At 39.5% G+C, this 15,772-nt stretch overlaps 2 protein-coding genes across 3 annotated transcripts in view; one reads left to right on the forward strand and one right to left on the reverse strand.

The window, feature by feature from the left end:
- Nucleotides 1–15,772, reverse strand: part of RSPH14 (radial spoke head 14 homolog) — a 195,845-nt gene that overhangs the window by 36,939 nt on the left and 143,134 nt on the right. The gene's annotated exons all lie outside the window — the stretch shown is intronic.
- GNAZ (G protein subunit alpha z) overlaps nt 3,042–15,772 on the forward strand; it is a 133,266-nt gene continuing 120,535 nt past the window's right edge. The window contains exon 1 of one of the 2 annotated variants that reach the window (XM_038373912.2): nt 3,042–3,501. The gene's annotated coding sequence lies outside the window, so the exon portion shown is untranslated. Of the gene's footprint in view, nt 3,502–9,564; nt 9,615–15,772 lie in introns of those variants that run through there. The other variant, XM_038373914.2, reaches the window with a different exon arrangement.

Here is a 15,772-nt window from a genome sequence, read left to right on the forward strand (position 1 = left end):
GGGACATCGAGGTTTAAATCCTCAAAAGTGTCTTTCACTATCAAACCTGACAGGGAGACTAGGGTTATGTCCACACTAAGAGCTAGGGGTGTGGGTCCCTTGCTCCTGTACACATACTTTCTTTAGCTCTCTTTGAGCTAGTGTAAGTATAAATAGCAGTGAAGCCACAGTAGCATGGGTATTGGCAACGTAAGTCTGTGTACGTGAGCAGGGGACTCACCCCCCAGCTCATAGTGTAGACATACCCCAAGGGCTTGATCTTCTGCAAAGCTCCCATTTACTTTAATGATGCAGGATTAGGGCCTAAATGTGAAAGCCTGACTGGGGCCAGAATTTCACCCTAACAGTGCCGAGATCCACTGGGCTCTCACTTTTTTGAAACCAAACTGATACCACCTTCAGGAACTATTTCACATTTGGGGACAATGTATACCTTCAAATCAGCGGCACAGCTATGGGTACCCGCATGGCCCCACAGTATGCCAACATTTTTATGGCTGACTTAGAACAGCGCTTCCTCAGCTCTCGTCCCCTAACGCCCCTACTCTACTTGCGCTACATTGATGACATCTTCATCATCTGGACCCATGGAAAAGAAGCCCTTGAGGAATTCCACCATGATTTCAACAATTTCCATCCCACCATCAACCTCAGCCTGGACCAGTCCACACAAGAGATCCACTTCCTGGACACTACGGTGCTAATAAGCAATGTCACATAAATACCACCCTATACCGGAAACCTACTGACCTCTATACTTACCTACATGCCTACAGCTTTCATCCAGACCACACCACACAATCCATTGTCTACAGCCAAGCTCTATGATACAACAGCATTTGCTCCAACCCCTCAGACAGAGACAAACACCTACAAGATCTCTATCAAGCATTCTTACAATTACAATACCCACCTGCTGAAGTGAAGAAACAGATTGACAGAGCCAGAAGAGTACCCAGAAGTTAGGAGGATGTGGAGATGAAATGGAGGGAAAGATATGCTTGTGTTCAGTATAGGGATACTGAAACCCTTTTTGCCTGTATTAGATGAGTTTGTATGGAAACATGGGTTTTGTCTGTGCCGTTGATCAAGGAGATTTGAATTGTCTCCATAGTGTTGCACTGCCACAACAAAACTAAAAATTGTGTCACCAAAGAGAGTTGCCACACCAATGATTTGCCACATTCTCAGAACAGCTTCACTTGTAAAATTCATATACATGTATTGGTGCTGTTTTTCAAATGTAAAGTACTATTCTGAAGGTACAGTAGAATGTAATGTCAGCTTCTTTTGTAACTACAGTACTTGTTCTTTATGGAACAGCAGATTAACATGCAAAACTTGTTATGATTCTTTTATCCACATACTGTCCTTTCACATATATGGAAACTATTCTGTGATTGTATTCCTTTAGCAGTGTAGTTGATATGGCCTCATGTGCAATGGGAAGGAAAAGGCACATTGAAAATTAAAAGCAAAACATTATTTCTAGCAAGATTTCAAAACTGGTCATTGTCTCTTAATACATATGCACCTTGGAATGTATTTGCATATTTAGAATTTCTAGCAACAGTCTCCCAGAACATTTGGTGGGTCTACACTTAAAACTTTTGCTGGTATAATAATGTTGGTTGGGGCTTGAATATTTTTGACATTTTTGTGCCAGTAAAAGCTCTAATGTGAATGCAATTATACAGGCAAAAAGGTGCTTTTGACAATAGAGTTTATTCTGTGTGGTGAATTGGTATAAGCTCTATTGGCAAAGCACATTTTTGCTAGTATAAGTTGCAGCTACACGAAAAGGGTTTGCTGGTATAGCTGAACTGGCAAACCTTTTCTAATGTAGACAGTGCCTAAGAAGAAAATGCCTAAAGCTTGGGGGGACATCTCCCTTTTACTCTGAGATTCAATGCTGGGCTTTTATTTATATATTGGATATGAGAGCATGCTTTTAGGCTGTATCTGTACTTGAAAACTCAACCAGTGCTGCAGCTTAACCAGCGATAACAGTGGAAGTGGTAATGTAGATAGGACTCAGGGGTGCTTTTACCACCTTGTAGTCTAGCCCTACTTGTTGGTAAAAAAAACCAAAACCACTCAAGGCCAATCTCCACTGCAGCTTCCACCATTGCTATCTCCAGTGGAGATTCCCAAGTGATGAAATAGGGCTAAGAAATGGCCTTAGTCAATCAGGACAGGAGGATCACACATTTTTAGAGGCTACTGATATACAGTTTGAGAAGTTTCTGATCAGCTTGAAAGAATTAAATGGAAAAACTCATCAACAAACAAGGAAAATAATACGCAAGATAATGTAGGCATTAACACGGTAATGGAATGCTTTATTTCACAGGTAAATTGAAGCTTGTAAGATGTTGATATTGGACACTGTGCAAAAGAGTCCAATGGTCAGCCAAACCTATAGCTGTAAAAGGGACAAAGAATGAGAAAATATCAAAGGCAAAAGGAAAAACAAAGAAGAAAATATGTGCTAAGCAGAGAGAGAGAGTGAGAAGGAAAAACTGCAACAGAAACACAAAAATAAATCGATGCCCTAATACACTGAATTATGTTCTTCTCCCTCAAGAGAACTGTTGTTCTAAAATGTATGTAGATGGTGGCTAGTACAACAGCATCACTTCTTTAGAAAGAAATAAGCAGTACAATTATTTTTAAAAAATAATCAACACTTATCTAGACTGGGACAGACATGAGGGAAATCTGTACAACTGCAGAAAAAATGGAAGAGTAAAATAAGTGTGTGTGTATAGGTAGAGTGTGCAGTACAGTGTGTATATATGCATGTGTGTTATATAATGTGTGTGTAATACAGCAGCGAAGACAAGAAAACCATTCAGCAACATAGCTCCTTATACAACGAGACCCATCTAGCTGACAGGGGAAAAGCAAGAGAAAGCGAAGCACTGCAGTGAGCATGGTTCCAGCACTGCCTTTCCCCTCCCTAAGCAGCAGCACATTGGAGAACACGTGTGACAATCCAGGCTCTGTCTTCTCAGATGGCCAATCCCGAAGTACAATGCCTCTGCAAGTTAGCAAGCGCCTCAGACTCAGACAGCTGTGCTCTACAGTGTGGTCCTCCTTTCAGTGTAAAGATAGCTGTACCCCCCCCCTTCTGTTGACTTGGAAACAAGCGCTCTACCTGACTCCTCCCACTACAGCCAACCAAAAACTCCCCCTGCGCTGTCTTCTCTGTGTGATCATTAAACACCTCCCTGTCTCACACCAGGGGACCACGGGACACAGACAAGTGCTTCGTCTTTATTTTTTTAAAAGGAAGAAAATGGAAAAAAAGCAAATTTTCTGCCTCACATGGGCTTTTGGTCTAATGCCTCTGCAGCTGCTGTCCAGCTTCTCCCTGTGAATCCTAGATACTGATGTGAAAAAGGGCCACAGGAGAGACAGGGACGCTCTAGTGGATGTGAACATTGATACTGATGAATTGAAGAGGTGGAGGCTCCCTGCTTGCCTGGCCGTGAGGAGGTAAGTGAAATGCTCGGCATTTCTCTCTGGCTCTCTTAAATCAGATTAAGGATTAGCATAACTCTCGCCTCTGTTTTCTGAATAGGAAGGAATTTGAAAAAGGGAGGAGGGAAAGCTGTGCTTTTGAAACAATAGAGGAAGGTTTTGCTGTCTGAAGGCACAGCTGAATGTCTCTGTGAGCTAGAAATGTTTTACTGTGTAGAGAGAAAATTAGTAAGGGGAGGAAGGCTGCTGATACAGTGAAAATGACCTTCCCAAGGGATACTGGCCTTGTGTCAGCTGCTGGTTCAGCCTGCTCTCTTTTTCACAGAATAAAGTCATCATCTCCTTTACTATCCTGGATTCTAAACCACAAATATCCAATACCTGATCCATACTAAGGTCCATTGTGCTCAGCTAATATTTCAGAAAGGTAATTAGCGAGATTGTCCCTGCTGGAAGCCATCCTTCCTCCCTCCATCCCCTCACATTCCCCTGCACAAGACCACTTCATCCTAGAGGGATGCAGATAGCATAATATTAATTAGAAAAGGCACCTAGCTGGTGGATTCTTAGGATAGTTTCTCCCTATAAATGGCACATCTTGCTAAATCCTAACCATGCCTGGCTGTGAGGAGCAGCTCTGTGGAGCTGGGGCGCATTATCTCATTGTGTGTTCATGCATGTGAAGGCGTGGAGAGGTTTTATTATATTAATCTGTACTTGTGCATGGTTCCCATCAGCAGTTCTGAACCACGAGTTTTTAGATACATGTGTATCTACATTTTAATAAGTTATTCAAACATGTAAAGATACCCCAGGAAACTACAGCCATGCATACCTGCAGGGAAATACATGCCAGTTTTGTTTCTGGTAATAGAATTCTTCTGTTTGTGGCCATTGCTTTGTACAAACTGTTTAATATGTGCTTTTGCAGTATTAATTCTAAGGGCTACTGACCTATCTTGATTACATTTTGCCTCTGCAAGATTTGTGAAAAATTCAGTGCTTTTCACTCAGTATTCATTAATATGCTGTCACTGACACTCCTGTCACCACAATCTGTTCTTAACATTGACTCCATAATTCGCGCCATTGTGGGTCACACCCTTAGGGTGACAGACAAAAATCAATTTCACTGTAAAGGTTCGCAAAAAGAAAAGGAGTACTTGTGGCACCTTAGAGATTAACAAATTTAAATTTGTTAGTCTCTAAGGTGCCACAAGTACTCCTTTTCTTTTTGCGAATACAGACTAACACGGCTGCTACTCTGAAAACTGTAAAGGTTATAGCAGTAGGTCAGTTATAAACCTCTGCTAATGTGAATACTTATATGTGTTAACAAGAAGTAACAACTAGTTTGTATTTTGTTGTTTCTTAAGGAAGATTTTTTTTTAACCTTATGAATTTAAGTATTTTATATCCAAGTGATAGCTAAAAATCCTCTGTTTTGCGTAGGTTTATTGACTTTTCTTTAGTAGTGCATATATCTGGTAATAGAAGGGATACTTTCAGCTTTCTGCAGGAGACAATGCTTCATGCCATTAACATGGCTCACTACTGATTGATTTGGTTGGGAAACTGTCACCCAAAAGGGACTGATCTCTGCCCTTGGATGGAGGACACTATCACAGGATGGGCCCAAATACAAGGAAGGATGGGGTTGCTTTCTACAAGAGAGCAGGGTATGTGTACAATCAAGTAGAGGAGCTCTTGGGTGTGCAGCACATTTAAAATTAAAGCCTTTGACATCCCTTAGTACCAATGCATTGGATCTTGTTTTTTTGCAGAAGAGTCCCTATTCTTTGTGTATGTGCCTGTATGGAGGTGAAACCAAACAACTTCTGTGGAAGCTGGGAAGACCTCTCTCATATCTGAGAGGTGGACCTTAAAAAGACGAATAAACTCTTACATATTACCTAAAGAATGCTTCAGAGCACCCAGTTTGTGGAATACATTCTTGCTTCAGTGATCAGTGATGAACTGAACTGAGACTCTTCTGAAGTAATTAATACAAAATCAGAGAAAACAAGCTTCCAGTACAGTAAGCATTTCATCTCTAGGACTTGGCTTTTAATTTAGACATGACAAAAGTATTTAAAAATGAGTTTCAGGTGGCTCTGAAAGTCTGAAATGGAAGTGTGTACCTTGTTTCAGGTCAGTTTACATGTGAATGGTTTTCTGCTATTAACAGTAAAAAGTTAAAATTGATTAACAATTTATAGACAAAGAGAAGATGGAACCTGGTCCTCCATCTTATGGAGTGTGTGTTGGGGGGAAGGTTAGAGTGATAATGATGTTATGTGTGTGGGAAAACTTGAGACAAATATAAGGGATCAGATCCTCAACTGGTATAATTCAGCACAGCTCCCTCAACTTCAGTGAAGCTATGTGAATTTACACCAGCTGAGGATATGGCCCAGAGAATGAATTCCCCTCTACCTTCAGCAGATAATGATCTCGCCACATACAGACTGAAGTGCAACCATGAAGGAGTATGGAGGAATCTTATCACTTTGTTTTAATCTGATTAGAATCCTTGGTCCAAATTATACTCTGTTACTTTGGTGTAAATAGCAGTAACACCACTGACTTCTAAAGGGCTTCTCCAGATTGACAGCAGGGTCAGTGAAAGTATAATTTGGCCCATTGTCTCTGCTTAAAGACCTGAACCTGTTCTCAGAAGAGTTAAAGTTTTGTCACAGATTTTAATGGGAGCAGGAGCAGACTCAGTATGAACGTGCACAGATCCACTATGTTTGCTAATCAATTTCTCCTAAACCCTCTAGGAACAATAATATTGAACAATTTAGTGGCAGATTTCAACAAGGTCACTGGCACAATGGCAAATTCCATCACCCTATACAACATCATCGACTCTAATATGTAACCTATCAGAGATAAGAAATCGCATTGTAGTTGCTGTGAAATATGCTGTGTTATTGCTAAATAATTGGCCTTCTATAAACACTGTAAATGTTGACACTACCCACTTGCACCAGTAACAACATGATAAAATGGCATTTAACACATTTTTGTAAGAATAAAGTCAGAGATAAGTTTATTTTAAACTGTATATTTCCTGATAGGATGGCATATTCAATAACTCTCTTTAGACCAGATAACTTCAGATTCAAATCAGTACTAACACCACATTCAGTGACAAGGAAGATCCTAACTCGTGGGATGAGTTGCCCTACATTGAATAATATAGGACCAAATGTTGCTGTCCGTAACACCAGTGAAAATCCGGAGTAAATCCATTGCCCTTAACAGAGTTACTCTGCATTTACTTCAGGATACCCGAGAGCAAAATTTGGCCTATACTTTATAATTCATAGTCAAAATTCATGTTATCAAATAATCTTTCCAGAGTCAAAGAACAGTGACTAAGTCGTCCAAATTTCAGCTATCATAAAGTTGAGATGATTCCAGTGGGGAAACCTGGACTCAATGAGAAAAGAGTCTGAAATTCCTTCTCATTCCAACTGGTCTCTGGAAACTCAGTCTAGGATAGAGTTACATAGCCTATGATATGAGAGGACCAGATTCTGCTCTCATTTACTCTGGTGTACATCTGGAACATCCTCAATTAGTTATTTGAGTTACTCCAAATTTACACCAATGTAATTGAAAGCAGAATTTACCCCTAAAATAAAAAAAAAATACAGTGAAAGAACTCAGCTTTCCCAATTGTCATTTTTAGTTAAGGCTAAAGAACATTGGTGAAGTAGGGTGGGAAAGTGCTGTCTATTAATCTGGGCCATCATTTTCCACTTTCTTTAGGACTTTAAACATTTCCCACCATAGAATAATTTTTTAAATCACAGCCTACAAAATTAATGGCATAATTTCAGAAGGGAATAGTCTTCCAAGACATCACTTCAAGTATTAAAGATCACATAATTATTTTCAGTGGTTCATCAGAAACTCAAATCTCTCTACAGTCCCATATCCCAAGTGGACATAGATTATGCATATTATTAAACTCTCAAAATATATTTAACAGTATATAATCCAGTCCTACAAACATTACTGCTCAATTCTGCCCCTATTTCTCCAGGACCTCAAACCCATTCCATCCCATGGATTATTTTCCCTTGGACTCCTGGCTCACATGCAAAATAGCAAAGACTGAGGAAGAAGAGAGAGAAGCCATTTCTAGAGATGGTCTTGCTGTGACTAGAGCCAGCCAAATTGTTAAGGATCATATTATCCAACAGAGAAACACTGAAGGACAAATGTTCAGAACTGGTCTCAAATTCTAAACATGTATTTTTGAACATGCAACTGACTGTGCCCACAAAAATAGAGACATATTTGTTTTCTCTGAAATGGTGGATGAACTAACTACTGTATTTACATGTTTCAAACATAGACATACAACAGGGGACAGTTTCAGGTTGGCTGAAAATTTGCCCCCACATATCGAGACAATCTCAATTTGTCACTGCAGGCATTAACCATGATGGAGGTTTGCTGAACATGATTATGTTATGATGGTCAAATAAGAATACCTGTAATCAGAAAATTCATAGCTATTTCTTACATCACTAAACAGACCTGATCATGTCCATGAGACAGGTACCCTGAACTAGCTAGTATGGTGGGGGGATTGCAGCAGGTCCATAGAATAGTGCAAGGCATGTGGCTCAGCACTAGCTGAATTCAATCTCATATACATTATAATTTTTAATCAACATTGTAACTAGTTAGTGATATAATTGCTTCTCAACGTGATTTATAGTCACACACACAGTTAATACACAGTAACTACCCATATCAGCTAATCATACTCTTGTTAATTGCTTAGGCTGGCACATAATTTTTTTCCTGTAACCCAATCCTAACAATGTTATTTCATTACGTAGGTGGGACTCACTAACCAGCTCTGAATAAACCAGCTAGCCAGTCCTTTCCCCTAGTTCTCTGAGCAACCTTTGAGAGTTCATTCCTCACGTGTTACTGGTGCTGGTCTGTGTGCATGTCCTCTAGGATTTCAATTCTCTGTTGAGGCAATGTGAAATAACTGCTTGCATTTTCCAAAAATGCACTGACACAAACAGGCAGCAGTATAGGTGTTGATACACAAATACACTTGACATAGTTGTGTTGTGAAAAACCAACTCAGCTATGTTAGTTGTAACACGGTCAGATGAGAGTGTGACAATCTGTCCTTTATAGCACAGATAGAGCCTTATTCTTCAGAATGGGTGTTTGTCTGTGAATACTCAAGGTTTAGTTGAGAGGACCTGTAGCACACAGAAGTATAATTTGTGTTATGTTGTTAAAATAAACAACAAATAAAAAACCCAAACCACCACCACCTTTCCTTCCCTTTGACACTTGATTAAGGCATAAAATCAAAATGGTCAGATTATATTAATAAAATGATTTTAACACCCACAATACATTTATACATGGAATAAAGTGATATTTCTGCCTTGGTGTTTTAAAAACAAAAAGAAAATAAAGTAAGTTGAGTGGCTAAGCTTCCACTGTGGTTGTGCTATGATAGAAGAAGGCTTATGAAACCAGAACTCTATAAAAATAGAATTAAGAACTCCTCTATATAAATAAAGACACCAGACTTTATAAGTCTGTAAATCAAGTAATGCAGATAACACTACTAGCAGCCCTCTAACTCAGCTACGCACCGAGTGGTTAATAGAGCTGAATGAATAATTTATAAGTGTTATACAACAGCTACAAAACTAAAGCAGGTTTCAGAGTAGCAGCCGTGTTAGTCCGTATTCGCAAAAAGAAAAGGAGTACTTGTGGCACCTAAAAGACTAACAAATTTATTAGAGCATAAGCTTTCGTGAGCTACAGCTCACTTCATAAGATGCATTTGGTGGGGAAAAAAAAGTGTGCTGTAGCTCACGAAAGCTTATGCTCTAATAAATTTGTTAGTCTCTAAGGTGCCACAAGTACTCCTAAAACTAAAGCAGTCCACATCACCTTGGTGACATCCTAGTCCTATGTGAAATCTTCATTGGCCATGGCTGCTCTCTTATTAGAATTTTTTCCCAGAATTCCTTTCTGTGGCTGGCCCTTTAAATTTGGTAGAGCCAAGCAGCTGCAGTGCTATAGGGGTAGCCATTTTGTAACTGTAGCTTTCTCTCTTCCCGCTGGTAAGTGCCTATTATGTTTTGTTCCCTTCTTAATACCCAGGCAACAGTACATTCTCACAGTCATTAATAGTTTCTTGGGTACATTTTGCTGCTTTTTCAAGTGTCCACAACAGATCAGTTTATTTTAATTTATTATTCCATGACTTTTAATATGATGTTTAAAATTCTAAGACTAGTCTTCTTTAGATTTGAGCTATTGGTTGATTATGGTATTATTTCTCTTCCTGGACTGATTTCTTGCTGCAAGTGTTGACCAAAAGCAAACTTAAAATTTGCTTTACTAAGTGTTTGTGTGCTTAAAACTTGCTTCCTACAAGCACAAGTATTAATACAATATTATAACAATGGTTCCTGAGAGGAAATAACAAAAGTATTGTGAAGATGGTTTATGTGAATTTTTTTTTAAAAATTGAACAAATATTCTTGGGACACTGTCAGTATTCTCATAATGCTAGTGATTAGCAACAGTTTAAAAGGTTAAGAGGCTTCAGGTTGAAGTGCACTGCTCTTGTTATGTCAGCACAATATCCCTTACTATGATATGTCTACCCAATCTAGAGGTGTGTGAAACAATTTTTAAAATACCCAATAATTCAAACTCAACATCAAAAAGAAGTGTGAATCTGTGTCCTTGTAATTGCAAATTACAATCCTCCCTCACCCAAAGAGGACTGGTAATGTGCTGCAACCCTGAATAGTCTAACCTGATGGCAACCTAACTTAGAACATTCATACTGATAAATTGCACAGCTATTAGTAGCTGCTTTGCACATTTTGTTCTTCTGGTAACTCAGCAATTGCCCGATCCTGCAAGACACTCAGGAACCTGAGCACTAATTAATTAAATTGAGGGAGCTCAGCATTTCATAGAAGTGGTCAGTATCATGCAAACATCTAGTTCCAAGTGACTAGCATATTCATTATCCCCCAAAATACAATAGATCTAATTTTTGGTTCTGCTACAGCCTTCTTGCATTTCTCTGCCAGTGCAAAGGGGCATAAAGCAAGCTTAACTGAGTACCTGAGAATTCCCCTGGTACGTGGGGGCATCCCCAGGTGTTGTAAAGCTGGCCTAGGAACTCCCAACCTCCTCCCACTTTTTCAGTCAGGGGAAACTGGGGATGGCCAGAGTTACCAGAATAGCTTCTTGGGGCCATAGACTAAGATTACTCGGAGTCAAACTGGGGGCCGAACCAACCCTCAGATGGCTTCAGAATCCAAGATCCACAAAGGTGATGTAAGCCCACCATTGCCCCTCTTGGATCTTGCACTTAGCACAGCTTAGTTGGTCCCAAGAATTGGGTCCAACATGCACTTTTGACTTTTTCACTTGCCCCAGGTACCCGCATAGAAATTCTTTTAAAAATACACCTTTAGCCAACCTATGCCAGGCAAAGACATTTTAAAATCAATCATCTGTTTCCTCAGGCAGAAGTCTGAGTAAAGAGTGGACTTCCCATGTTGATCTGAAGTTCAGCAGACTTGAGCTTTGCCATACCATGAGGGGAAAGTGAATTCCAAAGGCAAAGGTCATCGACTGAAAATAAACTACTTCCTGTTATCAGACATTCAAATGTAGGCACAATTATCAACAGCTCATCAGTTCAGCTGTGCATAGGAAGCACAGGAGAAAATAGCTTTGTTTCAAATATTTAGGAATCAAACCATATAGGGCTTTAAAGATCCATGCTGAATTGTAAAATAGGGAACCAATGCAATCTTTAGCTCATTGGGCTAACACTGAAGAAAGAAAGAAGCCACGCCCCTCCACAAGTTGAACCTTCTGAAGACTCTTCAAAGACACCAAAGGCCCATGTAGAATGCATTGCAGTAACCTTGCCTGGGGAACATAAAAGGGGACAGGATCATTTTTACAAGAATTGTATCAGAAAGAAAAAGTAACATCTATTGCAACAAAAACACATTTAAAAAAGTAAGTTGGCCACCACAGTCAGCTGGAACTCCAGACTCTTTAAATTGTGCACCTTCCTCATTGACAAAGGGTGGGAGAACCCCTCAGCCATTGGGTACTCATTTGGGTAACCTAACAAACTCTATGAATAATTCCCCCACCAGAAATTATTTCCTCTATCTTCTTTGGAAAGAGCCTCAGCTGACTGACTCTCAACCTGATACTGAGAAATAAAGACATGGAACTCACCTGTTTTCAATTCAAAAGGGAAGCATACTAGTACTACAGCCTAAATCACCTCAGCATTCCCCCAGAAGTCCCCCACACTTGCTGGACAGGAAGGATTGAGTGACTAGAACTGTACAAAATCACCCAAGAAAGCACATGCAAGTTGGATGAGCAATTACTCTGTGTCACCCTCTGAAAGCAAGAACAAGAACTGCTCAAGTATAAACCCCTCCATAGTTAAGTCAAACCTTTTGATCATTAGTATCAAAGTCTGCTAACATATACAGGAATCACAGTGGAAACCTTATTTTCGACCTTGATCTTCAACCAACAAACCTAGTGAAGTCTCCATACCATACTCAGGCTAAAAGTATGATTGAAAGTTCAAAGAGATCTAAGGAGCTCAAATGTTTCCAGAATTGCCTCACCACCACATTCTCAAAAAGCTTGCACCATACAATTTTGGAAACCTGATGTGGCCCTCAAGCCAAAAAGTTTGCCTGCCCCAATCTATGTCCAGTCAAAGCTAATCAATACAGCTCTAATTCTGAATATCAAATATCTTTGAATAAACTATTCATAATCAAGCTACCCAACCAAGAATTATTCACAAAAGTCATCTGGAAAATAAAGAGATTTGTAATAAAAAAATAGATTCAAGAAAACTGTAAACTGTTTTCAGACATTTTTGTTTATAAAAAAAAAAAGAGAGAGGGGGCCAGCTGGAATGTTGTTAATATGTGGCAGTACTGTTCTTATTTACCAATGAAAAATTATATGCTAGTGCAGTGTGGATTTTATCTTAGTTCTTTTTTAATGACGCTCTTTATCTGAGAAATTTAGATGACTTAATATAACTGTCAAGTATAAGAGCATTTGAATCATATTGTTTCCTTTGTATATGCTTCTGTTATTTCAATCATCATTGATACATACTGATATAGTATTTTTAAAAATATATTTCTTTTAAAAAAGGCTATGTGTAGTTCAGTGCTGCTTAGTTATGAGGTTCATATCAGATACAATTATCTGCTGTGGATTATTTGTTCAACTCTAGTATTGGAACTACCAAGCTTGCAACGCTCCAGGAAAGTAGAGATCATCAGAGAACAATTGGAAGAGTACAAAGCAGTTTCATGACAAGATGGATTAAAAGGAGAACTCGGAAAATGAGATGCAGATAGGATTCATTCCTAAGGCTTTGTGCCTCTTTATTTAATAAAAAAAAAATCTTGAAAGACCTTAAACCGGATTGTGAGATACCTCCTGCTGCCAATGTAAAATATTTTGGAGTGATCAGAGCCAAACTGCATTTTTACTTAAGGCACCAGTTTATAGTATATAAGGCCAGCCTTGAAAGAGACCAAGATTTTACTTCCTGGCTTAAGGCCTGATCCTAAGAGGTTCTGAGCACATGTAACTCCACTTCTTTCAGAGGCAGTTACAGGTGCTCAGTATATTTCAGAAATGGAGGCCTTATCCTAATAAATTCTCCTTATGGAAATCCTGTATGCGCCATAGTTTCTTTCTAGTAAATGTCGAAGTCAAAAAAGTGAGTGTGCGCATATCTGGAGTTCTACTGTCTATGATAATGATATCCCACCTCTCAGCTTGAGTCTGAACATATTTCAGAAAGGTCAAGGGCCACAATGAATACTACTTCGCAGATTTGCTCTGCTGTTCTACTATTTCTGTGCAACTCATGGCATAAAGGGAGAAGAAACTACTCAAGGCTTCCACCAGTGTGATGGAGTCCTCAGCAGGCATAGAGCTGGCACAGATAGCTCCTACTCTTCCCTCCAGTGGGGCTGATTCCAATTTACATTACATTACATTACATCCTTCCTGCGCCAATATTGCCACACAGGGTGGAAACCACTGTCTTCCATTCCTCGCTGTCATTTTCTCCAAGTTCCATATGCTCTATGGTGTTGAGATTGATGATTCTGCCCTCCCTGCCAAGGGTTCTTCTTAAGGTTTATCTTGGACACCTTTGGTTCCTCCCCTTACTTCATTTCCACTTAACACCTTCATGTGGGAGTCTGTGTGCTGGGATCTGGAGTACATGCCCCAAATATATCCAGCACTAACTTCTGATTCTGGTGGAAATGAGCTGCTGGTTGGTCATTTCCCAGATCTCTTCATTGGTGACTAAGTCTTTCCAACCAATGCCCAGAATTGTTCAAAGGCACTTATTTTCATTGTCTAGTTTTCTGTCTAATGTTTTAGTAGCTCTGCAGCTCTCACAGCCACTTGTTAGCACTAGATTACGGTTGAATTTAAAGTTCTATGTTTTGTTTTGGTGCTGTATATTTTTGATTTCCATATGTTGAGCTTAGTACATATTGTGGTAGCCTTTCCTATCCCTCATGTCACTTCATTCCTCAGGTCTCCACTGATTCAAATATTCCAGTTTAAAAGTTCTAGGGTGCAACTCGAGAACACATTATGAACTGACATATATAAATATATATTTTTCTTAACACAGTTGCTCGGGAGCCACAAGCTTTGGAAACTACTGATCTAAGGAGCCCTCAATATAGATCATTGGTATGTCTCTAAGACAAACATTCTTTGCTCTTATTTGATTCTCTAAGTAAACCCAGCTGTGTTCTGATCCTTTAAGAAGTTGTTTTTAAAGAAAAATGATAATCCATTTAGCATCATGGTGCACGACCTCAAGACATTTTACCTTCCCACCAAGTTTATATAGTTGAATCCTCAGCATGTTCAGCAGTTCACTTGTATTCTTGACCCAGAATGATACATATTTCCCCAAAATGATGTGTTCCTTTCCCTACAGTTTCAGAGTAGCAGCCGTGTTAGTCTGTATCCATAAAAAGAAAAGGAGTACTTGTGGCACCTTAGAGATTAACAAATTTATTTGAGCATAAGCTTTCCTGAGCTACAGCTCATTTCATCGGATGCATACAGTGGAAAATATAGTGGGGAGATTTTATATACACAGAGAACATGAAACAATGGGTGTTACCATACAGACTGTAACAAGAGTGATCAGGAAAGGTGAGCTATTACCAGCAGGAGAGTGTGCTTGTGTGTGTGTGGGGGGGGACCTTTTGTAGTGATAATCAAGGTGGGCCATTTCCAGCACTTTACAAGAACAGTAGGAGGGGAAATAAAGGGGAAATAGTTTGACTTTGTGCAATGGCACATCCACTCCCAGTATTTTTTCAAGCCTAAGTTAATTGTATCCACTATCATAGGGCCTAATCACATCAGCCACACTATCAGAGGCTTGTTCATCTGCGCATCTACCAATGTGATATATGCCATCATGTGCCAGCAATGCCCCTCTGTCATGTACATTGGCCAAACTGGACAGTCTCTGTGTAAAAGAATAAATGGACACAAATCAGACATCAAGAATTATAACATTCAAAAACCAGTCAGAGAACACTTCAATCTCTCTGGTCACTCGATTACAGACCTAAAAGTGGCAATTCTTCAACAACAAAAACTTCAAAAACAGACTCCAACGAGAGACTGTTGAATTGGAATTAATTTGCAAACTGGATACAATTAACTTAGGCTTGAATAAAGACTGGGAGTGGATGTGTTATTACACAAAGTAAAACTATTTCCCCTTGTTTATTTCCCCTCCTACTATTCTTGTAAAGTGCTGGAAAAGGCCCACCTTGATTATCACTACAAAAGATTCCCCCCTCCCGCTCTCCTGATGGTAATAGTTCACCTTTCCTGATCACTTTCCTTACAGTGTGTATGGTAACACCCATTGTTTCCTGTTCTCTGTGTATATAAAATCTCCCCACTATATTTTCCACTGTATGCATCCGATGAAGTGAGCTGTAGCTTACGAAAGCTTATGCTCTAATATATTTGTTAGTCTCTAAGGTGCCACAAGTACTCCTTTTCTTTTTCCCTACAGTGACAGCAGCTGCACCTTCTTTTGGTAAGTAGAAGGGATGTGAAATATTAAGTTATCAGCTCCTGCCTTCAGAGCCTATGTCAGTGCCTGCCTTCAGAGCCTATGTGATGT

The sequence above is a fragment of the Dermochelys coriacea genome, chromosome 15, assembly GCF_009764565.3.
Source record: "Dermochelys coriacea isolate rDerCor1 chromosome 15, rDerCor1.pri.v4, whole genome shotgun sequence".
NCBI lineage: Eukaryota > Metazoa > Chordata > Testudines > Dermochelyidae > Dermochelys > Dermochelys coriacea.